Source organism: Vanacampus margaritifer, chromosome 20 (genome assembly GCF_051991255.1).
Source record: "Vanacampus margaritifer isolate UIUO_Vmar chromosome 20, RoL_Vmar_1.0, whole genome shotgun sequence".
NCBI lineage: Eukaryota > Metazoa > Chordata > Actinopteri > Syngnathiformes > Syngnathidae > Vanacampus > Vanacampus margaritifer.
Window position 1 is genome coordinate 7916643 of NC_135451.1, and position 26874 is coordinate 7943516.

At 41.9% G+C, this 26874-nt stretch overlaps 1 long non-coding RNA gene across 2 annotated transcripts; it reads left to right on the plus strand.

The window, feature by feature from the left end:
* On the plus strand, positions 1-26874 carry LOC144039999 (uncharacterized). Of its 2 annotated transcripts, none has more exons than XR_013289603.1 (2): positions 1-217; positions 25777-26874. It is a non-coding gene; the product is annotated as an uncharacterized LOC144039999 (long non-coding RNA). The 2 variants fall into 2 exon arrangements; XR_013289602.1 differs by lacking the exon at positions 1-217 and adding an exon at positions 14273-14495.

Consider the following 26874-nt stretch of genomic DNA (forward strand, 5'->3'; position numbering starts at 1 on the left):
CATTTCTATCTTGTCACCCAGGGCGTATTCACATGGCACAGGGGACCAAAAACATATTGATCCCATGTCATGTTGAAGGTAACCCTGCTGCGGACAATGACGACCTTCTCCTCCCAATCGCGCCTCTTCGTCTCTCTAGCCACCCTCCTGCCATCGTGTGTTCCCTGCATGAGGGCCATTACTCCTAGAAGGCCACCACCCGAGCATAACTTCAAAGGTTGGCTTTTGGGCAACTCAAATATCCTTCTGTCATTTTTCTAAACCATTCTATACATCTGTGATTGACATGCTAAAAGTGAATTTCCGAGTTAACCCTACGGTTAAGTGTGAATAGTTGTCTCTATGTTATATCTATATTGTGTGGAATCTTTTTTCTTATGTTTAGAGGTGACAAAACCAGGTCCAGAAAGTAAAAACCTTGCCACAGTTTGGCTTTAGCCCCTATTGGTAGCTCGTTAGCTAGCTCCCAGCAGGTAAACAAGCACCACGGGAGCTAGCTAGCTAGTACCTGCGGCTAATGTCAAACTGTGGCAGGGTTTTTACTTTCTGGACTTAGATTTGCCACCTCTGCTTATGTTGCCTTTTCTTGACTGTGGCAAATCCAGGTCCAGAAAATAAAAACCCTGCCACAGTTTGGCTTTAGCCCCTAGTGCTAGCTAGCTACCTAGCTCTTTAGCAGGTAAACGAGCACCATGGGTGCTAGCTAGCTCGCTCGCTAGCTCCCTAGCAGTTAAATGAGCACCATGGAAGCTGGCTAGGGAGCTAGCTAACTAGCACCTGAGGCTAAAGCCAAACTGTGGCGGGGTTTTTACTTTCTGGACCTGGATTTGGCACCTTTGGTCTGTGGTGACTGTTTGCATTTGCGTGTGATGCTAATCATTGCGCTTGTCTGTCCAGCGTGTTTGCTTGGTGCTGACATAAGCGGGACGGCCGCCGCCGTTTACGCTAGAAACACAAAGCTGTTTGGAATTTGTATGGGAGAGGACAGCACTGAGCAAACAGACTCTTCTTCCACTGTCATCCTTGTTTACTCGCAATTGTGTGGCAATGAGGAGAAACAAGAGATTGATGTGTGTGGTGACAACAACAAGTGTTTTGGGCGCCAACAGACTTGTTCATCAGTTGGCGTCCTGAGGCACAAGTTCTGCCGTTGCTTTGTGCTAGTGTGCTCAGTGTGGTCATTATTTTAGCCATTCATTTTCATTGTCAACTTGTGGTGGCATTTTCACTGTAAAAACAGAAAATAAGTGAAATCAACGTATTCGAGTTAGGCTCGTTTAACATGGTTGCCGCGCATACAAGTAGTTCCTGTATTAAATAGACCAAAATTCCTTGCAAATGGAGAAAGTTCCGTACCACGGACATCATGTTTATATGACTAAATATTCCAGTTTTTGCACATTTACATCGTCTTTCAAAATTATTAGATTTTTATTTTTTTATTTGAATTTAAATTTATTTGGACAGCACCAATATTACCACAAAATCATGACAAATACATAAACACATTAAAAAAAAAAACAGCAACAAACATATATACACATACTGTACAATACTATGTGCATATACATAAAATCATATAATACTTTTATCATTCTGTCGCTGGCTGAAAGGTTTAGGGCTGAAGCTTAAAGCTTTTAGGTGAGGTCAATTTCAGGAAAGAAAAAATACCGTCAGCCAAGGAAAATACCATATACAAAAAAAAAAGTATAGGTAACCACAGAACCGAGTGACCAATCAGAAAAGTAAAAAACAAACAAGTCTTTTAAATCTAAAAAGAAAAACAAACCACAACCAAAAAGTACATCCGCCATTTTGGTTTTGAAATGGTTATTGACTGCATGTAAACATACTGAATGCTCGGAAATGTTGCCAAACTGTTAAAATGCCAAAAGAAGGAATTGAGGACTTTAGTATTGGTTTCAATATTTTAGCATATGATATCACATGTAAAATAATAGCTCACCTGTCCTAACCAAGCTGCATTTTCCCCCTTGTTTGTGTTAAATTCAGAAACCAGATTGCTTATGTCTCTTTGTTACATTTCGGTTCTTAAAGGAAAAAAAGCTAACTTTAAACATGAGAACAAATACATTTTTATGACTTTCTCTGAAAAAAAAAAAAGTTATCCAAAGACTAGAATAATTTTAATGAAGTCAACTTTCTTCCCATTTCCTGCACAGCATCTGATATTGTTGATCTTGTTTTTCTTTGGTACTTCCTGAAAAATGAATAGTGGCTCTGTCATGTCATGCAGTGTGGGCTTCTGGTTGGTCTCCTTCCTGTTGCCTGCCTTATCTCGCGCAAGCAAAGAGTCTGGCCTACTTTGGTGTCAGGCCTCACTCGCTCCCCCTCTGCGGAGAGACAGATAGACACGCAGACAGAGTGGGGGGGGGGGGTGTTTTAAGTTAGGCGCCTCACACTTTTATTCGCAGCCACCTCCCGAAGAGTTGAGCAAAGACAGGAAGCTCCGAGGAGCTCCTTCCTTCCCCAGACGGAGGCGCACAGGAAGCATTTTGCATGAAGGTTGTTGGTTTTTAGATGTACAGAGGTAAGGAGGGACGGTGGGAAGTCTTTGTGGGCGTTTAGCGTTTGGGGTTAGTTACTTGAGGCCTCGCCATGAGGTCCTCATTTCTTCCCGGTGGCCATTACTGTGACAGACTGTTTACAATTACAGACAGATTAGGTTTACTTTGGGAGCGATGTTGTTCTTGCAGTTGAGAAATATAAACAACACCACACTGTTATAGATTAATGTTGCCTACTGGGGTCGGAGGATTTTCTCAACACTGGCAGAGAAAATGTCTTATTTTATAAACTGTGAGCAGGAAAAATATACTGTCACATTCCCTGAAAAGTATGAAGACCGAGAGGGTGCTACCAACACGGACTTGACATCGGCCCCCTTTTATCTTGACCCACCTCGCCAAAAGGTTTGCATTACCAGGAGCCAGGCATAAGGCTCCAAACCCCGGGTGGCGCACTTTGAAAATAGAAACAAGTGATTAAATATGAGTAGACATTCATTTTTGACTTCTTTTCAGTCTGAGAGGGAGCATAATGCCACATTTCATCCAGACTGTCGGAAAATACAAAGAAGAGTTGTAGGAGAAAACTCTAAAGAGGCTAAGCTAACTGTTAGCTTGTCTGGTCGCTACATTTCAGTGGCAAACATTTCTGCTTTTAGTAATCTACCTGTAGTAAATGACACAGTGATGTATTGAATGATAATGTTAGCCTTCTTGCTAATGAACTTTTCTGTTGCACGTATTAATTGCACAGACTATTTTACAAATAAAATGGCTAGCGCGCTGTAGCCTACTAGCAGGTTCGCCATTGTGATTTGCTCTCTGAAAGACAGCCCCAACAAACACTACAAAATATTATGTTTTTTGTTTTGTTTTCAGCTGTTAATTTCAGTCTGAGAGGGAGCATAATATGTCACAACATGTCATCCTGACTGTGAGAAAATACAAAGAAGAGTTGTAGGAGAATACTCTAAAAAAGCAAAGCTAACTGTTAGCTTGTCTGGTCGCTACATTTCAGTGGCAAAATTTCTCCTTTTAGTAATTTAACTGTAGTAAATGGCACAACGATGTCTTGAACGATAATGTTAGCCTTCTTGCTAATTAACTGTTGCTTGTATTAATTACACAGACTATTTTACAATGGAATGGCTAGCGCGCTGTAGCCTACTAACAGGTTAGCCATTATGATTTGCTAAATTACTGAAAGACGGCCTCAACAAACACTACAAAATATTATGTTGATTTTTTTTTTCAGAAGTCCACCCCCCCCCCCCCCCCCCCCCCCACACACACACACACATTTTAACCACCACATTAACACCACAAAACAAACATTCAGCTAACACTGTGGCATATTCACGTCTCTTGTCTTTTGTACAAAGGTTGTGACCTCCCCTGACAATGTGTCTCCCTGCCTTTTATTTCAAGTATGAGGGGTGGGGGGGGTCACAAGGCATTGACACAGAAGGCTGTCTTCTTTCCACGCCATTAGCAGACATAAATGCACATTCACATGTGACAACACACAGGACTGTTTGTCTCATCCGTATATGCAAACAACTGGCGCCTGTGCGCAGCAATATATGCGCGTTTTCATTCGAAAAATGAGGCAGCTGATGAAGTAATTTATTCAATCTGTTTATTTTAGCTGATTTGGCTATTGAATATATATATATATATATATATATATATATATATATATATATATATATATATATATATATATGTAGGGCAAAAATAAAGATTTTGTGTGTGTGTGGTCAGAGTTGGAAACCATTGCCTTGTTTATTCAGTCAATCCTAAGAACACAAGAAACTATGTTTTATTAAAGGCTTGTCTGTTTTCCTCCGAAAGGAAGCTGGGAGAAAGCGAGGCAGAGGATGTAAAGAGGGAAGCGTCTTGGGCATACACAGGAACATGTCAAGCAAGCCCTTGTGAGGTGTTTGAATGGGGGGTGAGTAGTTACTAAATACAAGGCAGACAGGAACTCTTCTGGATCAGGAGATTGTGCTGTGTGTATTTGTGGATGGCTCATTTCCGTATCAGGTCTTCCTTTGGTGTTTTGAAAAAAGTTACCGGGAGACAACACAAGAGTCCAACCAAAACATTGGTTTGATTAATCTCATGTCCAGTTTCCACAGTCTAAAAATTGAAAAACATACATTCTTAAAGTCTTTTGTTATGTTCTTTTTCTAAAAATGATCTGTGAGCATTGCACTGAATTTTACTGCCAATTTTATCCATCTCAAGGGGCGGCCATTTTGCTACTAGCAGTCGACTATACAGGGTTCAGGTAACATCCAATCACGGCTCAGCTTCAGAAAACAGGTGAGCCGTGATTGGTTGCTGCCTGAGCCCTGAGCAATTGTGATGTCATTTTTATTTGACAGCAGGTAGTAAAATGGCCGCCTACTAAGATAAATCAAAACGGCTGGATTTTGCTGCTTTGCTCATATTCCACAAACAGAATAATTATCATAATACCATGTTTAGACTAGTGGGCTAGCATAGAACATATTATTATAAAGAATTGTTTTAGTTTTTTTAGTTACTATATGTCCTGATATTTCCTATTAAAAAAAAAAAAGAAGCTATAAAGTTCTACTCCCGCGTGAATACGTTTTAAAGACATGTTCAACGTGACCTCCAGCCTACCGTGGGATTTTAGCGACACACACACACCAAATGGAATCATGCCCCTGAGTGATGGCATCAGCTGGGCTTGTGTCAGCAACATGATGGGGGTCTCCTCCATTTTTCTTTCTACCCTTCCAATCTTTTAATAAGGTCTTTGTCAGGGTGTCAGGAGGAGATGGCCCCCTGAAGTCAGGTCAGGTTTTCAAACAATAAAAAAAAAAAAATTGTACTTCATATTTGCTTATTGGATCATTAAACTGGACCATTAAACTCTTCAAACTTCCAAGGTTTTTTTGGCGATGCTGTGTTTTGGCTGGAAAGGAAAATACTTCCACTCGTTCATATCCACTCTCAGTCTCTTTTGGCTGTAGCTCCAGGGAGTCGTTGTTAACATGTTTTATTAGCAGTAAAACATTAGTCGAGTTAAAAAGGGTGGGGACCGTTAAATTCCTACACATCTGATTATGAACTTTGAATTGATTAATATAATGTAGGTTACTTTAAACATTTCCAAAGGTTTAGAGCAGTGTTTCAGAATCTTGTTGGAGGTACTGAACCACACCTAAACTGAAAAATATGTTTTTTTTTGTCAAATTAAAGACAGAGGTAAAGGGTTTACTGGTGAATTGAAATGAACAGCAAGCATTGTGTTCTTGTATTCCCTGCTGGACTAGAATTGCTCAACTTGGCATTGCAAAACATGCCGTTTGGACTCCCATCACTCAACTCTAAATTTATAAAGCACTTTAAAACAACCACTACTGTATTGGAACCCAGTTGTAGCAGATGAAACAAAAACAGTAGAGGCCTCGAAATTGAACCCTGTGGAACACCATACGTTCCATCATACATGTAAATTCATGTTGCACACATTTAGAGATTATTCTGCTGTACCTAATGAAGTGTCCAAAGAATGCCGGTCACAGGACAGGACTTGACGTGATGGTGTTAACGGTTGCCATCAATTCTGCTGGCACCCAAAAGGCAGCATGTTAAAGGCGATGAGCGATAATTCCCTTGACCTGGTGCCAGTTTAATAAGTATATTCTTAAAGGAGGAAGTCACACTGAGGTGGAAAATGGGATTTGTGATACTTAAAAAAAATGCAGGCTATAGTAAAATGTCAAGGATCAGTGCATAAAGCACAGTTGGAGTTTAAGGGAAATCATCTCATGCTTTTGTAGGAATTATCAAACTCTTTTCCACAACTGCAGCATTTCTACACAAAGAGCAGCTTGTCTGTGTCAAGTTTTCTCACGTAATTAGAACAGCTCCCTCCTCTAATGTGATCAAACCTTCCCCCCCTAACCCCCCCCACTCTCTTAATCTAAGTAGTCACTCAAATAATATTTAATATGCACCATCAGCGCAAAACTAACACGCCGCCATCAGCTTCCCTCACCGCCTGCGCTTTAAAACAACATACACGCCGTTGTTGAGGAATGCATCCATATCTCCCTGATAAACCCCGGCTTTTGATTTCCCGCCTTTCTTCTTGTGGAAAAACGCACACTTGGACATGGAATGTCTCTCAGCATTTGTCCACTTCATACGTGACTAATACGACTTTGGACGCACACAAAAATGAATGCAGTCATTGTTGAAGAGAAAGAAGCGACTCTGTCCAATAACGTTGGTGTTGTGTTGGCAAAGTCTGCTCGTGGTTACCGTTGACCTCTCGGTCCTCCAGGAAAAAAAAGAAGAAGCTTTTAACACAGAGGTGGGCATCGAGGGCCGCAGTCCTGCAGGTTTTGCGTGTTGCCCTTCTCCAACACAGCTGATATATGATCAGCTCATCAGCAAGCTCTGCATAAGCCTGATAACGATCCTGTTGATTGGAATCAGCTTGTGTTGGAAGTGAGAAACCTACAAAACCTGCAGGGCTCCGGCCCTCGAGGACCGAGATTGCCCACCTCTGTTTTAACAGAACAAGTCTGGGTTTATTATGCGAGTAGAATTGCAGAGGAGCCAACTTCATCACTTCTTTATCTTTAAGCATCACTATAAGTATCTTGCAGAAGTCACAAGTGTGAAGAGCGAAGCAAAAAATATCTATATTTTGTCCTGAAAACAAACAAGACATTCACATATTGGCAAACTAAATGGCCCCTCTGAACTCTTTAGAAGTCGTTGACAGTGTAACTAAATCTACATTCAAAGTGTCGCTTTCTTTACTCTCTCTCTCTGTCTCAACAGTCCTCGCCTCCCCCCTCCCCAAAAAATGACACATGCTCCAAGCAGCACTGTCATCCCCCTGTTCGAGTCCTTTAAATCCTCTGCCATCCTTTCATGTGAAGAAAGTGCCCATTGTGTATGCAGTTTGTTGTCAAGGAGGCAGAAGGTAAGTCGGCTATTGAGAGCAAATGCAATGCCATACACCTAATAATATTTTTAATACAACCTTTCATACATAAAGAAGTCCTGAATATGTTTACATTATGGGCCATACTCCTCCTGACTGACACTCTAGTGGAACTATTTCCGGTTCCGATTCTGTTTGGCGTGTATGAATTTGCCTGTTATTTTGCTGTTCAAAGATGGATGTCCTCTTCTTTATTGCGGTTCCGGCCAGACGTCTTTGAAAAGTGTACTCAATCACCAAGGCACTTAATTTTACACACGCTAGCTTTAAACACGCTACCTGTGTCACTCTTAGGTTAGCTTTGCGTTTAGCATGGCTTCTCGATCCGTTTTTTCTCGTCATCCTTTCGTGATTATGACACTTGTCAGAAATGTAGCATATTCGCTGCCACGCAGGCGATGTTTACTGACTTAGAAGCAACTTCACAACGTGTTTAGGCGCACTGGCAGCCAGCCAACGCTTTTGCTAGCTAGCTGCTTCTGCGTAAGTAGCACAGCGCTTCCCTTGAAATCCGACTGCCCGCAATAGATGACGTGGGCCCAGCAAAGCTTTTCTGGAACAGTCTCAGTGGTTTTCTTCTTTTTCTACTTTCTTTTGATGGTTTTCTCGGCCTTTGAATATCAGTTTTGCTAATCAATGTGTATTAATAATGGGTAAAATGCAAATTTGGACTCACGCACGCATGCCCAGAAATGATCATTCTCAATTGTGTTACCCCATACTCCATAGTACCTTCAGTATTTGCAAACAGAGGTTCATTCTAGTGGCGCTCCATTTGCGTACTGATCTGAATCTCACCTGTGATGCCATCGTCCCCCGTTGCCTCCCCCCTCGCTCCATTTTCTCCACGGTGGTCTTTTCAGGAATAGTGCCTTTGAAGCCGAGGCCCTCACAAACGACGCCCAACTCCGGCTGAGTGACACAAGCAGCCTGCCTGGCACACATCAAATAGACAGGACGTCCCGATCCGACAGTGATTCGAGCACTCTACCCCGCTCCTACCCCACAATCCCCTTTTCTGTACCTCCTAACCCACCCGTCCACATAAACTTGAACTATCCTTTGAGCTTGTAATTAAAACCACACTGACTGCAACTGCAGTTGAGTTGTTTGGGCTACAGACATGCTGCTGGGGCCAAAGGCCAGGGTGGGTTTTGCATTCTTTTTGTGGGAAAGGAATGGCCTCATGATGTACTAGTAAGGCTCAAACAATTTCCTTTGCCAATAAAGGTAATTCTGATTCTGCTGTACTGGGGCTCTTTATATCGGATAAAAAAGATGAGAAAAAGCTCCTGTCGGATGCTTGTAGACATTTTACGACCATTTTACCTTAAGTATTCTGTTCCCAGGTCAATCATCACCATGAACTTGAGTCTGCATAGTTCATGTAACTTCTGGTTCAAAATTGAAGACTGAAAGGACTTCAGTGGTTCCAAAGGATGACAGTCTTAAAAACAATGAAGTCACTATAATGACAGTCATGGCACCAATGGACTCATCCTCCAACCGAACCTTTTAGGCACACTTTATGAGGCGTTTTAAAGGGACTCCATATTGCGGCATGCATCCCTTGTCACTAAGTAGAAGTAAGTAAACATAACCCAACTGTCTTTGGCCCTTTTGTTTGTTTGACTCATTGCAGCATGACATTTATTAGCTTGGTGTTCTTTTTCATTGGGGCTTTTAGCTCCATTAGTCTCCTACGTTGGGCCTTTATATGTCTGGGAGTGTTTATCTACGTTGACTGGGGCACACGGAGGGAAGGATTTTGAGAAAGGAGGGGAAATGAAACACAGCATGCCAGAACTAGTCACTCAGCAGTCGATTAGTGACAAGCCGTCCTGTCGAAAATGTCAGAGAAAGCCTCTTGGCTGTGACACCCCCCAAACCCCCCACCCCCGATTATCTCCAGTCTATGAACGCTGGTTGGTTACGTTCACTCGTCTTCTAATTGTTAATTCTTCTAATGGATGTGAAGTGAATTGTCTTTGTGTCTATGGGAGTTGCTGGGGGGAAGCGTTGAGGGGTGGAGGTCACATTGTGGAGACCTCCCTCGGGGGAATTTCTGCTCCGTCTGAGCACTTTACAGGATTATTTAGGCTAACTTTCATCTCCGATGCTGCTTTAGGAGTTTGCAGAGTGCTCTGACCTTCTGATCTCTTTGCCTCTGTTCTCTTGCTTTCCTCTGAGGGAAAATTCCAAATGAAGTGTCTCTCTCAACCGCGGTCTGATGAGTATCATTCCGGCTAAGCTCACTCCCAGGTTTGGCCCACAACAAAGAGACTGGGTGTCATTACAGGACTAAGAACCCACAAGGTCAAGTTTGCACAATAGTTTTTTTTTAGAGAGGTTAAGAGAAGTGGATGGGAAGGTGGAGTTTTTCTCTGTGGGGTGCCATGATTGAGCTATAAATGTTACGTGTAGTACAGTACAGTTTATTGCACCTGTACTTTTTGGATTTGGAATTGGAAGCATTTTTCAGGAAAAATTAACATCGCATAAAATCGACATGGTTGAGGTCATGTGAGTCGTCAGTGACAAATGATCAAAGATGGGTGGACTCGAGTTGCCATTTTTAGGATTTGTGACTTGCTTGTCAAAAACTTTAGAATGACTTGACTTGGGACTTGTAAGGTGACTTGACTTAGACTTGAACTACCGGTACATAACTTGGCAAGTCATCTTGTTTATAGTTGGAAATCTTCATTTGAACACTATTTGCCTTTTAGGGAAGAAAGAAATCAAAAAGGGTTTTTTGTTTCATTTGTGCCAACAGTGATGGAAGGATCCCCAAGGATGATTAAATTTGGATTCACAGATTATGTCGAGGTTGGCAAAAAGAAGACAGCAAAATGCATGGTTTGTGGCTCAAAGATTAAAAACACAAAAACTACTTTCATTCATCATTCATCACTCCAAAACCCACAATAACAAGTAAGCTAACACACACACAGTTTTGCTAGCAATACCAAGGCGATTTTTCATCCATTATGTGATTGTAAACATGTAAGCACAGCTAAGTAACGTAATTAAAGGTGGGACGTTTTATGAAAACAGTCCGATCCTTTTGCTTCCACTGTTGCGGTTTGGTTCTTATAGTGACGCTGATTTTACTCCAGAGAGGAATTATTCACATGGCCACGTCCAGCTAACTTATTTAGCACACGACTGCACAACGTCTGCATTAAAGTCTTGGTGAGCTGTTTGAACCGGAGACCTCTAGATTGTGAGGCAGACATGCTAACCGCTATTACACCTAGCTGCCCTCTATTGGGAACAATTGATTTGAACACGTAGAATTAGCAAGCGGCCCTTTGTTGGCGTTCCTCCCTGGGCGTGATTGGTGTCTGCCGTCATTGTGCCTGCTCAATCAATCTGGACAACTGATGACTAATGTGCATATGTTGTTTAAAAAGCATGTCTCTGTGAGGCACGCCTATGGAATTCAGTCACTTGGCACAGGGCCAGTCTCTAATTGCTACACGGAGCTCTTATGATTATGTTAACTTCCTGAACTGTACTCTCATTTCCACCCCAAAAAATTTACAGCGATGTTTGGCATGTCATGGCCACTCCCACCACACATGGAGTCACTGCTAAGCTCAATACACTTGTCCTGTTCTGGTCTTTCCTGGACAGTCCTGTTCTGTCCTTCAGTGTTTGCTGCTCATAGCGTCCCCCTTCCTCGTAGGGTTTAGCACTGCCTTCCCATTCCACATCTATCAATTTCCAACTCCCTTTTAATGTTATTGTTGTATCTCAAGAGCCAACATATTGAATGACCAAGCAGCCGCACAGGACAGGCAATGTCTTTGAAGGGCAATTTGGTGGCTTAATGACTGCAGTCAAGTCATGACATACTTCCTCACACCCTAACAATATTACTTGCCTTACAATAACCTTCTTCAGTTTTTATACAGTCCTAACTAACTAACACACAGTAATCAAAATGCAACTATTCTTGTCTTTCTGCGAAGTTAGTCAAGCTTGCCTCTGTTCCTCTCTTCCCCCTCTGGGCCCTAGTGTTTACTGGCCAGTCGGTGGCTGGGAGAAAAGAGAAAAGGGAAGCAGAACACGAGGGCTGATCAAAGTTTAGCCAGTGCCCTGCTGTTCTCCAAATAAACCCCCCCACTGCTGAGCTCTCAGTGCCAGCCTTGTTTCAATAAGTCTCCCTTATTGTACGCGCAGCCAGAGGTCTTTGAGCCGCGCTGTCCTCTGTGAGCTTCGCAGCGGATTACATGTCTAAATATACGCTGTGAGAACCTGTATGTGTGTTTGTACATGTGTGAGAAGCGTTTAGTGATTCTGTTAAATTAAGCAGAGTCCAATAGGATCAGTATGTTAAGGGCCCACCTCACACCGGCGGCTCTTGCATTAGTGGGAATTTAGCAGCAATACCACCGTGCACCTACTGTGCATGGATTCAATTAAAATAACTTCTACAAACCACAGTGTTACAATGTAAGAGAATACTTTCAGCTTAACATTTGGGGAATCAATGATTGGCTATCTTCTTAATACAGTATTACAAAAAAGTCCATCACAATACAAGGCAAATTTGATTTGTTATTCAATTCAAATCCTGGAGCTCTATTTTCATTTGCCAGTGATCTGACCCGATTTGCCAGGTACTGACATAAGTGCTCTGAACTGTCCTATCTGCATTGCTTGTCATGGTAACAGCATTATGTAAGATGGTGAAAACGAACTAGGCCATTGAGCGTAACCTCAAATGGACCATCGAAATCCCTGATTTGTCTGGAGCAACCTGTTGCCTGTCAGAGGTGGCAAATCCAGGTCCAGAAAGTAAAACCCCTGCCACAGTTTGGCTTTAGCCTCAGGTTACTAATTAGCTAGCTCCCTAGCTAGCTCCCATGGTGCTCGTTTACCTGCTAGGGAACGAGCAAGCACCCATGGTGCTAGTTTACCTGCTAGGGGAGCTAGCTAGCTAGCTAGTACAAGGGGCTACAGCCAAACTGTGGCAGGGTTTTTACTTTCTGGACCTAGATTTGCCACCTCTGTTCTCCATCATAAAAGTTAATTAGGTTGTCTCCCTAGATGAGGTTTATTTGGTTGACTTTCTGAAAAGCCAGACTGCTCTGAAGACATGGCTACCCACAAAACACTGGTTCATGTTCCCAATGTAAAGCCTGATGGAAGCCAAAGCCTCTAATGAGTAATTTCATAAATATAGTGGCAGGTGGGACTTGTTGGACATGCCTACTCTCTCCTTTACAAATGGTGGGTAATGTTCCTGACCTCCTCACCTCACTGGGGGCCTCGGCAGCTGGGGTGCCTCAACCCATGCAACCCATACCATTGACTCCCTTGTGTGTGTACTGCGTGTGTGTGAATATGAGTTTATGTCTATCGGTGTATATACATTGCCACATGGTTACCTGAGTTTCCTTGGTCCCAGGCCATCTTTCAGTTCAAGTCTTGTGTGAAGTACAGACAGTGCAGCTGCCTCCCATTCACAAGAAAACCCTTTGGCAGCAGTTCTTTGCTAATATCCCCCATTTACTACTTTGAACAAATCAGCCTTGTTCTAGTTATCCAGAAACATTTCGTGACAGCACGGTTGTCATTGTTGTGCGGATAAGTCGCAGTGCCATGTCATATAAACATGTCAGGAAAAAAGACTGGAGGAGGAATGAAGAAATGCAGGGTCCACTACCTGGGTGTGTGTGGAGGGTTATCAAGATCAAGAATGTGTGGTCAGAGACACACACCTGGTTTTAGGAGATTTTGGGGAGGTGACATGTCCCTGAGTATGAAAAGGCGGTCTGAGGTATGAGTCTATTGCTTTTCATGAAGAGGTAGTTAGTGCAGTCTTGATTCTCACCATGATTCTGGTATCTCCTTGAGCAGTTAGTGAGTGTGCTGTCCCAAGTTTTAAACACCAATTTCCATGCACTTGGGATGAGTTTGGTGGTTTTACCCAAAATTCTGAGCAATTTATTTATTGATATTGTTTGTTTGCTTCTTCCACTAACACTTCCAATTCCATCACTTCAACCTTCATGTTGTGCTTGTGACGCTCTCCCAAATGCTCTTCACAGGAAGACCTACATTCAAGTCTAACAAGTGGGCACCTCCGACTCGATATCTCAGTTGTCGTATTCTCAGTCTGCCTTAACTATATGCTACGAGAAAGTACCAATATGTCTCAAATCTGTGTCTACTAAAAGCAACTGGGTTCGGGTGACTGTTAGGTGTTTGAGGAGATCAGTGCTGCAAGGGAGGTCCTGATGCTGCAGCTGTAGTACCTCAAGGAAAGATTCAATGGATAACAGATTTAGGACAGTAGTCATTGCTCAGTTAATTAACACAATTTTATATATATATATATATATATATGGAAGTGTCCCATCATGCATGCATGCAGTTACAATCCCCAACCTGCTGGGGGCAGCCATAAGTACAGAAGAAGTAAGTTCAGTCATGCCTCTCAACCAGTGAGAGACAAAAGGGAATTTTTCAACTTCCATATCACTTGTAGAGAATGCACATATATTTGAATGTACAAGCAGCTTTTTTCTTTGATTTGACAGGCCAGACGTCTTGCTGGCTGACTGCTGTTGTTCATAACAGACATTGTGTGGACGGTCTAATGGCCTATAATTACTTCTGTAATTAGACTTTGTAGTGTCAATCATGTGGTTCGTAAAATGAATTTTTGGGTTTGAAAGATAAAAAAAAAAAATCTCTCTTGTCTTATCGATCAAAGGCAGCCAATCCTCACGCTGTGTCTCCGGGGATTTTATCGAGGAAGCGATGACCTCTGATCCCTGACTGACTGCAGGTCCTGAGACAGGAAAGGGTCAAGGGGTCGCAACAGAGGCTCATTCACACCTCACACTGCTGCACCACGGGATGGAAGCGCTCTCCCGCCTGCGAGCCTCCGGTAGCCAAACAGCCCTCACATGAGAAAGCAGACGCGAGTCGGAGCGACGATATCAAAGAAGGTATCATGTTTGTCTGGAGTCTAGACGGTGAAGTATGTGCCTCAGAGAACTCAGTCTTTCTTGTTATCTAACGGGGCTAATGGGCTTTGTGAATGCGGTATTGCCAAAACGTGCGGTGTGTATCATACTACATTTGGAAACACCCTTTGGGGCAAAAACTGTGAGTATTGTACGCTTAGACAATTTCAAAAGTTTAAAATCCTACAATCTGGCCAACCTTGTCGTAATAGTTGTAGTAAAGTTTCTCCAGTACTCCATGTCAAATCTGCCATCATGTGCTTTATGTGTTTGGCACCATTTTCTGTCTCTATTGTGTAGCATATGAATAGAAATTTCAGGATCCTTCACATGGCAACAAAACCAGTGATACAAAGTGTCACGTGAAAGGTATCGGTTCAAAAAATAATAATCAGACTTTGTCATCAGTCCAGTGTCTACTTCCCTTTGTGTGCTACAGTATCAAAGTGATACAGTGGAGGATATTACAAGAGCATAGCTTTGATCCGTTGACGGCTTGTTGTCTGTGGAGCTTGACGGCAGACCTTTCATCTGGTCCAGAAGCCGGGGTTCACTGTGGCTTGAGTAATAACATGATTACCAATAATAACCCCGTGAGAGAATTAGAGGGATGGCCGGAAAGGCCTCACAGAAGAGATGCATGTCCCCTATAGGTTAGGATTTTAAAATATTTAATCTCTAGGCAGTTCAGTACAATTGGTAGAATTTAATGAACATTTTTGCTTATCCAATAAATAACTTTGGAAGTTATTCATTTACTGCCATATTAGATGCACAATATTATTAGGCGGAAAATCAATGAATGGGTTTATAAAAAAAAAATAAAAAACATACATAAGGTAGGGTGACCAGACTTTTGAACGTATATTTAGATGAAAATCAAATACACAATCAATTCTTACCAGGAACTATTGACAACAATTTTAATCTAGAATCATTTTGGTGACAGGTGGTTGTGTGATTACTTTAGCTAATGCTAAACGCTATTTTGGCTGACAGTTTAACAGCGCTAAACACCATTAGCCAACCTTTTTTGCTCGGTTCCAGCAGCTATTGGAAGCTGGCTATGCCTCTTACCTCACGCCAGTTCTGCATTGTAACATTGGAAATACGTCGCCAGAAAAGCTCAGCTGGCATTGGGTTTGACGGATGAACACAACATTAGGCTAGTAGGACTACATTTCCCAAGTAGTTAGTTCCGGTATGACGAAAACATGTCTGCTAGCGATTAGATACGGATAAGAACGAGGACGCAAAAGACAACTGTGTGATTCATATATACATGGCCTAAACAATTGTCTTGGTGACTGAACAAAAAAAAACAACAACAAAAAACAGGCGGAACCTGTGGGAAGTCAACCGGGACTTTGGACACAAGTCAAAACCGAGACTGTCCCTGTTAAACTGGGATGTCTGGTCACGCTAACAAAAGGCACACCAGGTTATAAGGCACATCGTCTTTGTGAAGCATTGTGTGTTAAATAGTTTATTTGAATTGTAGGCTACTGTGTATTTATATGTTAGATTTAGTGCTAATATGCTAGGTTCAGACCCGCCACGAAATATGGGGTAGCGTCGTGCACATGGGGAGTGCTTCGAGCCTCTGACGGACGAGGAGAAAAGGTTGAACATCGCTAGTCAATCTTTTGACCGGTGGTTGTGTTATCACTTTGGCTAATGCTAAATGCTATCTTGGTTGACAGTTGTATAGCTGTAAACAAGCACATGCTTACCATTAGCCAAACTTTTTTTTGCTCAGTCATGGCAGCTATTTTGAAGTTGTCTGTGAGTCACCATGACATGCAGTCTCACATTGAATTAGGAACGCACAACCAGAAATACTCAGTTAGCAATAGGCTAGTAGTACTACATTTCCAATGATTCTTAGGCATGGAAACAGGAAGTAGTTCTATGATGAGAAAATGTATGGGCCGAAAAATACAGTACAGTGTACAGTGTCAGCAGAGGACATGAGGAAGCAGTAAGAGTAGAAGGCCAAAGCAAACCCTATCGTTCTGTGTGTCGTCTCTTTATTTGGACACACACGCACAAGCACGCTGGAGATAACTCCAATCCACAGCTATGCTTGCATTGCATACTTATTTACTGCAGTGTTTGGAAAGAAAAAAAAATATATCCTTCCTTGACCACGCACCACAAGAAATGTGGGTAAATATATATCATAAGAGCTCCTACCCTTTAGTCTTATGGCCCCAGAGTCTTAATGGATGCTGGAAGGGGGCCCCCCGTCTACAATCAACAGGCTGAGGCCCAGGGCTGAAATTATAATCAGCTTCAGTTTACACTCGTGTTTGTTGTGGGCCCATTAGGCTGTCCTAAGTCAGACAATGCGGTCGTACTTTCCTGCAGCAAACGGCCTGCATCCTGTGCCTGAGCGCTGCCAAGAAAAGCCTCAAATAACATCGCAGCGAGGAGGAGAAGATGTGGCTTCTGCGGGTCTTGCCGACGAGCAGGCCTCAACCTGGCAGCGTGTTTGTCAGCGCAGACGAGCAGATATGGCCTCATTTCCTCAGAAACCACCGCCACACATACACTTTTCTTACGGTCTTATTTTCTTTCTTTTTTTTTTTTTTTGCTTTTCCACCCAATGATTTGCTGTAATTATGCGCGGAGATTCTCGTTAATTTGGAGTTTTTAAGGAAGTAGAAAAAAAGACAGAACGGGGGACCATCTATTATCTCTGCAACTTGGCATGGACTCAAGTCTGCTGATTGCATCTGACGTGACGCACATGAGCGCACAATATTTATCAAAATATTTGTCCTTCTCGCATTCTTCCTTTCCTGTCTTCATCAAACGCCCAAACTATACCACCATGGTCACCCATCTTGAGCGCATTCCATTCTCTTCTTTATTTCTATGCCGGTATAAAACGTACAGTAACAGACAAAATACATTATCAGCTTATCCCGCAGCCTGATGTCTGTGACGCAAAGATGAGAACTGAAGAAAGAATGTCTAATCGAAGCACGGAACCTAATCACATGCTTTGGGGTGTCTCTAGCGTGTGTTGTGCAGCAATCTGACACTGTATAGCCAGGCTACGTTTCTTCCAAAGAAACCTCCAAAAGGATTAGTCAAAGTTGCTTGAATTCTTACAGGATTAAAACGTTGTGCTGTATATTGGGCCCCATTTTCTTGCCAAGCACAAATCTAGCTCTAAGCACGGTCTGTCTACTTCTGTTTTTTGGTGTTTTTGTAGACTATTCACAGGTTGGATCGGGCATAATTTTCACTGTTGTGGGATGGAATGCAGCCGACTAATTGAAGCGGCTCCCTTCATTCCCACACAATCACAATCACAATCACAATCACCACAATCACAATCAAATAACGCAATACGTTATTTTAGCTTCTCCATCTCAAGCAGTGTCATTATTTTGCTAAAAAAAAAAAAATGTAGTGTAACGGCAATTCAATACCCCACTTGCAGGATATTAACCGGTCCAATCAGGATGCAATAATGATTACTAATGTTCTGTTGTACAAGCAGGACAGACACAAAGAATGTGTTTTTTCCCCCCAAACATTTCCTTTTTGTTATGATTTCTGGCTGATTCCCGGCTTGTTTTACAAAAAAAAAAAAATTCTTAGTATTTCAGCAAAGTGCCAAGAGTGTAAAGGAGATACCAAGAAACATGACATTACACAAGTAGCTAGAGCTGTAGCTGGGAAGGCAACAACCCAGGAGTAAGGCCTCTTTCTACTGCTTTCTACGAGAAACAACAGAGGGAGACAAAATGGGAAGCCTGGTGGTTCATTAAATTAGTGTCCCATTTTTCTTAGATGGAAAAAAAGGAGACATCAAGAAGGAGGGAGTGGAAAGAAAACAAGGTCCTTCCAAAAATGTGTGAGCGGACCCCAACTGGCACCATGCAGCTTGACTGGCATTTCCAGGGGATACTGCCATTGGTCCACAGATGGTGGGTCAGTCATGGCCTGGTTAAGCACATCCTCGACGTCCTCCCTCAGATCTAAATCCAATCGACAACATCTATGACATCATATATTCCCGCATCCGCAGCTGCCATAGCGTACTGCGGACTGCTTAGGGATCTGACTGATGTTCTGATCCAGGTCTGGGAGCAGATCATGTCGGAGACCGTCGCCGAATCATCATCAGCATGCACAGACAATGAAGGGTGTGCATTCAGGCATGTGGAGACCATACACTCCATTGAGCCAACTCTCCAATTGTCATGGGGGAGATTCAAGTTGGTTCATCTTCCAAGCTCATCTTTTCGTTTTGATTTTGACTATGATTCTGAAACCAGTTCTTGGTGGCACTAGATCATGAAAATTAGAGCACTCTGCATATTTGTATATTACAGAACAGCCATTGTGGAAAATGCGTTCAAACGTACAGTATTTGCAAATATGTTTTTACTTATTTAGGTACTGGTAGGCGGCACGGTGGCTGACTGGTTAGCTTGTGTAGCGTAATCCGTATCCACCGATATTTATCCATCCATCCATTTTCTTGACCACTTTTCCTCACTAGGGTCGCGGGGGTGCTGGAGCCTATCCCAGCTGGCTTCGGGCAGTAGGCGGGGTACACCCTGAACTGGTTGCCAGCCAATCGCTGTCCACCAGCTCCCCTGTGTATCTGACAGAGATGGGAAGTAACAAAGTACAAATACTTTGTTACTTTACTCGAGTAGTTTTTTTCAGTACTTTATACTTTCCCGAGTATTTATTTTTTAGACTACTTTTTTTACTTTTATTGGTTACATTTTAACATGAGTATCTGTACTTTTTACTCTATACATTTTCTAAACAAGGTCGTTACTTTTGTTTTTCACTGCATGAAAACGATTAAAATACTTTTTCATACAAATCTTACAGTGTACAAGTTTACTGATTAGTATCTTCTAAATTTGAGTTTAAAAAAAATCGCAATAATCAATTTATAGATTCGTATCGGGATTAATCGGTATCGAATCGAACCGTGACCTATGAATCGTGATACGAATTGAATCGCCAGGTACTAGGCAATTCACACCCTTAACAACAATGAATGTTATTATTGTGCATGTACTGCCATGTGCTATTAAGCTACACTGCAACACTGTTAGAGGTGTTTCTCATATTTTAGCTTCATTATTTATCAACGGGGGGTACAATTGATTTCACTTGGTGTTGGCTCCTATCCCAGGGTCTGTGGTGACTGGGTATGGACATTTGCCATGTTACACTGTGTCTTTGCCACTGTTGATCACACACACACACATGGAGCCCATTTGGAGCCTTGTTCCTCATTCATATATATACGAACATGTGGTGTAAAATTGTTCACATTCTGCATAGGCAGGCAACTCAGGGTCACCTCACGTTTCGCTGTAGGTAAACAGGCCATGCCACTGTAATTGCGACAAGGGAGTTTTGCAGATTTGGACATCTAAACGCTTTGGTTGGAAAGGATTCCAGAGGGGAGGGGAAAAAAAGCCTGTCTATACAATAACAAGCAGTGAAACTGGATATAGTGCTGTGGGGCCACGGGTGCTTTATTGATTTGATTTATTAACTTAAAGTTGTCAAAAATATTTTTTTTCTTGTCTGTTTTGTTGGACAAACGAGTCCCTGTGAGATGTGCTGACGGCTTTTTTAAAAATGAATTAGATTAAATATCCATGTCTCGGTTGTCCTCCTCTCAAGCTCCATTCATAAAAATAACTGCACACGGCTTACGTCATTGCTTTTATTCATGAAGATGCATGACCCTGTGGCTTAGCGTTTGTGTGTTTTTACCTGTGGGAGGTAATCGTATGCCTGAACACATGGTTACGATTCTCACAAAAGGTCAAACTTACAGTACATAATAAGCTCGGATGACATTCTCTTTGTCTCACTTATAAACATTTGATTCAAACGTGATGCATTTACATGGTCAAACAAAACAATGACTTTCAAAATCATGAGTGTGGAAAAAACAAAAACATTCATCACATTTCAATCAGGACCAGAATGTTGCTATTATTCTCACTTATTACTCAACCTGTCTGTCCCTCTGCGGGGACAAATTCTGACAGGAAATGAAGTAAATTGCAGAGTAGTGGTCAAAAAAATGAATAATCTTTATCAAGGCTGTTGCTTTTTTTCTTCCACACGGCGCCAACTCACTTACTTGTCTTTCCATGCTCACAATCACATGCTGTGTCAGCGCTGAGTAAACTGAGTCATGCAGAGCGCTCGCACCAATAACCATGCACTCAGTATGGTTAGGAAGTTTTGTACCATTTCGTTGTCACTGTCCTAAAATACGATGGTGTATTACGAGAAATAAACTTGCAGATTTGTGATGGTATGAAGTGACAAATTTGCAAGATTTAATTTTTTTTTTACAAGAAGATTTGCGGAAAAAAAAAAAACCTCTGAAATTTGCAAGAAATAAATGTAGTCTACTCTACACTGTAGTCTAAATGCCTACGGTGGAAGAACTTGTTAAATTATACATTTTCAAATAAGTAGATTCATTGCTTTGAGTCTTTTTTCTTGCAAATCTGCCACTTTATAATGTCACAAACCGGTGAGATTTTTCTCGTACGTTTTTTTCTCTGAATATTATCCCTCCCCCCCACACACACACACCATTTTATATATATATACAAATCACAAATCCACCGAAATCGTATGACACCATTTGCGCCACAATTTAGACCTGTTTTTAGCTGGTCTATAAATTCTAATCTACAAAAATAGAGTCAGAGTACCTGTTGTCAATTTTGACATTCAGCTCCTTGTTAGATATCATGTGCAAAAAGCACAAAACACAACATTGAGCAGTTTGATGTGCTTTCACAAGTTTAGAGGTAAAATTTAAAAAAAATAAAATAAATCAGGGAGTATGTATATATACGTGTATTCGTGGCCCTAATAAGCCGTCATACTAAAATGATGGCCTCATTTTTTGAGAACAATGAACAAAATTTGGAATATTACAAATTTCATTCCAGAGGTAGAATTGCACGATGTGTTCAACTGAGGATGTAAGGCAATTTTAGCAGACACAAATTGAACAAATTTGGACATAGGAGATTTCCGCCCGACAGTGGCAAAATGACAAATTAAATTAGATTGCACATTCTACGCTGACCATATTTTGATTTACGAAACAAAAAAAAATCCCTTTGGATGTCTTACTTGACAAATGGACAAAAAAAGAAGAAGACATTTGGTCACACGAGCACATGTCGTTTGGCCGAGCATACTATGACACCAATATTTCACTTGTCTTCAATTGAATGTCCAAATTTCCTCTTCAATAGCAGTTTATGCAATTTAAACAACTCAATTTGCTTTTCTTGGATTCGCCAGCACAAATCTTGGATCACTTTTTAAACGGGTCTATTTCCTGTGATGCTGAATGAAAATATACCCGTCATCACCATTTTTATTTAAGCAACATTACATTCTGCTTTCCTGTCAAGTGAAGTTCTTGGCTTCTTGTCGAGTTGCTGGGAAGACGCCATCTAACTTCAGTCTGCTTGAAGGCCAAATGTTCCTCTCTTTTGCACCATTTAAACACATTTGTAGACAATTTTGGTTTGAATCGTGGAGTGGTGATGAGCTGACATTCCACGGCTTGGATCCTTCTTCTTCTCTTGTATGCATGTAGCTATTTCATAAGAGCCAAATTAACTTTCAGGCTCCTCTGGTGACCTCATTCACTTTGCCGATTTGCAGGGAAAGGCACTGCTTTCACCTTCGACGATATATCCAGTTGAGTTGCCAGGGGAATCTGATATCCAAACACACGGAGCAAGGGAGTGTTGACTCAGGATATTGCTAATGCGTTGAATTAGGCAAAACAAGTCCAAGTCTGTCCTGGTTGAAAAACACGTCAGCCAATCAGCACAGGAGCGAAAGACAAAGTGGAGGTCGCACATGCTTTTAATAGTGCACAATATCACCAAAAGGTTATATCTGGTTATATTACAGCAGCAGAGAGGTTATACCAGGCCTGAGATTTAGCCAGCCAGGCTAAGGAGACAGCCGGGCTCCTAACATGGGAAATTGAGGTAACCCGACAATTTTCCAGGTTTGATAAGAAATATGGTCATTTTTTTCAAGTCGTATCGTCACAGGACTGAAAAAAAAACAAATTGTGGCGGCCTTGCCAGAACCAGCATTGTCCTTGGCTTGGTCCAATACCTCACTTATCATAATTTGGTCAATTTAGGGAGTACTGTACAATTTCAACACAACCTGTGGTGTCACAGTTTGAACACTGGATGGCGCACCGGGTAATGACATAATTCACTGAGACAGCCGAAGAAGAGAGTCACGGCTAATGAACGGATTTTAGCATCGTGTACTGACTGATTAAATATAAATAGAAGACTGATTGCTGAGATCGGACCCAATGGACGGAGGCTTTTATCTGCCGTGATTGGATCGCAACGAAATTCCAAACTACGCTAGAGTGAACAAGCGGTCTGGGGATACTCATCGCAAAATCCTTGTATTTGAGCAGTGCTAAGTGCTAACGGTGCCACCTTCTTTCGATTCAGTCACCAAAAGAACGTGGTTTTATAGCGTGTGCTGTCACGGGTCTGTTTGCACTCTTCCACTCGCAATCATTTTCAGGTCGCCATCCGGGCCAATGGTACCGTAAACTGAGATGCGGTTTTTAGTTGGTTGGCAAGATTCTGACTGACTCTGAAGTTCTGACTTTAATCGCATAATTCCCATTTTAAATTGAGAATTCTGATTTTAATCTCAGAATTCTGATTTAAAAGTTAAAATTCTGACTTTATTCTCAGAATTCTGACTTTATTCTCAGAATTCATATCTCTACGTAACAAAGTGAGAATTTTCACTTTATTCTCAGAATACTGACTTTAAAGTGAGAATTCTGACTTTAATCTCAGAATTCTGACTTTAAAAAAATGGTTGGCAGGATTTTCACTTAATTCTCAGAATTCTCACTTGAATCACAGAATTCTGACTTTAAAATGAGAATTCTGACTTTCATCTCAGAATTCTGACTTTAAAGTGAGAATTCTGACTTTAAAGTGAGAATTCTGACTTTAATCTCAGAATTCTGACTTTTAAAAAATGGTTGGCAGGATTTTCACTTAATTCTCAGAATTCTCACTTGAATCACAGAATTCTGACTTTAAAATGAGAATTCTGACTTTCATCTCAGAATTCTGACTTTAAAGTGAGAATTCTGACTTTCTTCTCTGAATTCTGACTTTCTGACTTCCCCCCACAATTCATAGCTCTACGTCACGAAGTCAGAATTCTCGCCCTAAAGTCAGAATTCTGAGACAATATCAGAATTCTCACTTTAAAGTCAGAATTCTGAGAATAAAGTCAGAATTCTGAGAATAAAGTCAGAATTCTGCCAACCATTTCCCCCCTCTTCTCTGGCCCCAATTCTCTTCCCTACCCATGTCACCACAAACAGCCAATATACTTTCAAAAAACGCAAACACTCACTTAAATCAACCAAGACCGTTTTAAAAAGTGAATGAAGGCTTAACTTTGGTCAGGTCAAATGAGTGGCACACAAGCCTATAATTGTTCATACTGACGTCTGTGTGACTGCTGATGGTCAGCGTGGAAAACCACATCCCTAATACAGTACTGTGTCACCAGGCAGAGCCTTGACCCCCTTCTCCCCCCGCTCCCTATGGACAAATGAGGAGTGAGCGAACAAGAGAATCAAACAGAGCAAGATGGAGTGCAGTGTTAGAAACGATCGTCCTCCCCCCCTCCCCTTCAGCCTCACTGGAGCCAAACTGCCGGGTCGCGGTGGCGATGGCGCATGTGGTGCGAGTCTGCATGCTTGTGTGTCTCTGTGATACTTTGTGTCTAAGGAGGGAAGATATAGAGGCCGCGGCATACCTTGGAGCCATTAGTCGACTCCCTGTCGGTCACGACATTAATTGGCTTCAGTAGCTGTGAGATCACAGCTTCCTCAACCAATTTGTAAAATGAGTAAATTGCCTGTCCTGTCGGTCCTGGGCTCCAGTTTGCTCATGTGAGAGCTGTGTTTATAAGCCTTGAGAGGGGAGGATAATATATATCATGTGAGCCAGACCAAGGCTTTGTGTAGGTGGTAAAAACATAATTGCAAACACTCAAAGTGTTAATGTTGGGTCCAAGTACATCATGATGTTTAGAAGTGTCAACCTTTGACTTTGGTATGATATTTGGGGTCATAACACACGTTTATTAGAAAGGATGGGAAATCCTGGTCCACAAAGTAAAAAAACCCTGCCACAGTTTGGCTTCTGCCAAAGGTGGCAGGTAAATGAGCTTGTTTATTTTTAGTTTTGCAGACTTTTTAGAGCAAAAGCACCCCACATAAAAGTATTAGGGAAGACAGACAGACAGACATACAGACAGACAGACACGGGGTCCAGTTTACACAAGGACGTCAATTTACTGGAAACATATGGAAATAGTTTACACTGACAGTTGAGTTTGTTAATATGACAAAGGAAATTTGCTGCCTGAAAACTAATCGATTCATCCATTTTCGACTTCATTAACAGCGCAGATCAGCTGCAGCCTAGCCCAGCTGACTTTGGGCGGGTTGTTCCATGGCAAATCATGGTTCGATTGGAATGAAATTTGGTGTACTTGATATTAGTGAGGGCACAACGCTAAATCTCTTATTTGTAGTTAATCGGAGTAGGGGTTTGGGAGCTACGTCCCGCTGAAATTGGACATTTTCGGCAAAAAGACCCGGGCCTACATTCTTTAAACCAGCTTTCCCCAACACTGAGTCTTGCAGGTTGTAAAAGTTTCCGTCCTCTAATGCATTGGTTCTCAACCTTTTTTTTTTTACTGACGTACCCACTGTGAAATATTTTTACGGTCCACTTTCGACACGGTCAGCTTACACCGTGCTGGCTTCGCACGGTGCGGTGCTGGGCTCCAGTGGAAATACATTTTTCACAAACAAAACCGAACTATACCGGAGGCAATCATCTAGCAATTGAATACCTACTGTGCATGAAAACCAAAATGGCCAACTAAGGGAAATTTAAGGGCCAAACATAATGCATAGATACAAAGGAAAATTCTTCCCAGAGCACTAAAATCACCGTACAATTTCACCACAAAGGACTAGAAGCAGCCAAGTGAACTCTTTGAATGTTTTTATAAACTATATACACATTCCAACTTATGTTTGCAGTGCCTTGCCTCTAAACAATGACTGAAACATAAAAGTTTCCCTCGTAAAAACACTGCTCTTTGTTTCTGATGTTTTCCTGTGGTGAATAAGGAGGTCTGGACGCTGAAGACGATTGAAGCCAGCACAGCACAGCACAGCTCCCCCGAGCCCTGAAAGTCTCCAATTCATCAGGCCCGTCCATCCGCCCTTCCTCTCGTGCATCCCACACACGATCATCAGGCGTGTGGATCAGCACAGGAGACGCCCACAAGTCCTTGTTTCGGTACACGGGGGGATTCTCGGCTACGGTTATCAGGAGTGTGTGTGTGTGTGTTTAAATGTGTACCGGATCCTCTGCCTCTGTGGTCTCGGAAGCTTGGAAATCTTCCCGGACATTTGTGATTCATCAGTGAGTTTGCATGTTAAGTAACTTTCTGATGAAAAAGGGTCGAATACTCGCTCCGTATCATCACCTGTGTCCTTCTGCTTCCCCATTCCAATATTTCCATCAACAAACTAAATGAACCTTACCCACCAGGTAAAACGATACATTTGTTGATTTCAAATTCAAAATCTCAGACTTGTTTCCTCATGTCTGCCCCCGCTGGTGCCGCCTCCTCTCATCTCCTCCATCGTGACTTCCTTTGGTTTTGTGTGATTTCTCTTCATTTCCTCTCTAGTCTCTAAATAAATCCCCATGTAACCAAAGTCCATGTGGAGCGTTCCTCGGGCTGGTTTGCCACATGAAGTACTTTTTAAATGGGAGCCTGAATGAGACATAGATGAATGCATGCAAATCAAACGATGCAAATTGATATAAATTCCTTTGCTGCCCATTAGTCATTTGATGTTCCAATTCCGGATACCTTGCCTTACGAGAGGTCCAATTTACGAGTTCAAATTATTATTACTTTTTATTATTATTTTTTTGTTAACAGGACACATTTGGAAGAAATTTAACATTTTGACTTTAGCAGACTTTGGTGCAATATTTGCATATGAAGCCAATAACACGACGTGCCCTTGACTTTAAAAAGGAAACAATTACTCGGGATGGGGAAGAACTCGGAAAACCACAATTAGCCACCAATTGTCTCTGTTCTCCATGCAGACAGAGAACACTGCCATGTATAAGCAATATCCCAAAAAAGCCAGAGTATTTTTAGAATACTAAAAAAATAAAAACTGTGGAGAGTAAAGGAGATATGA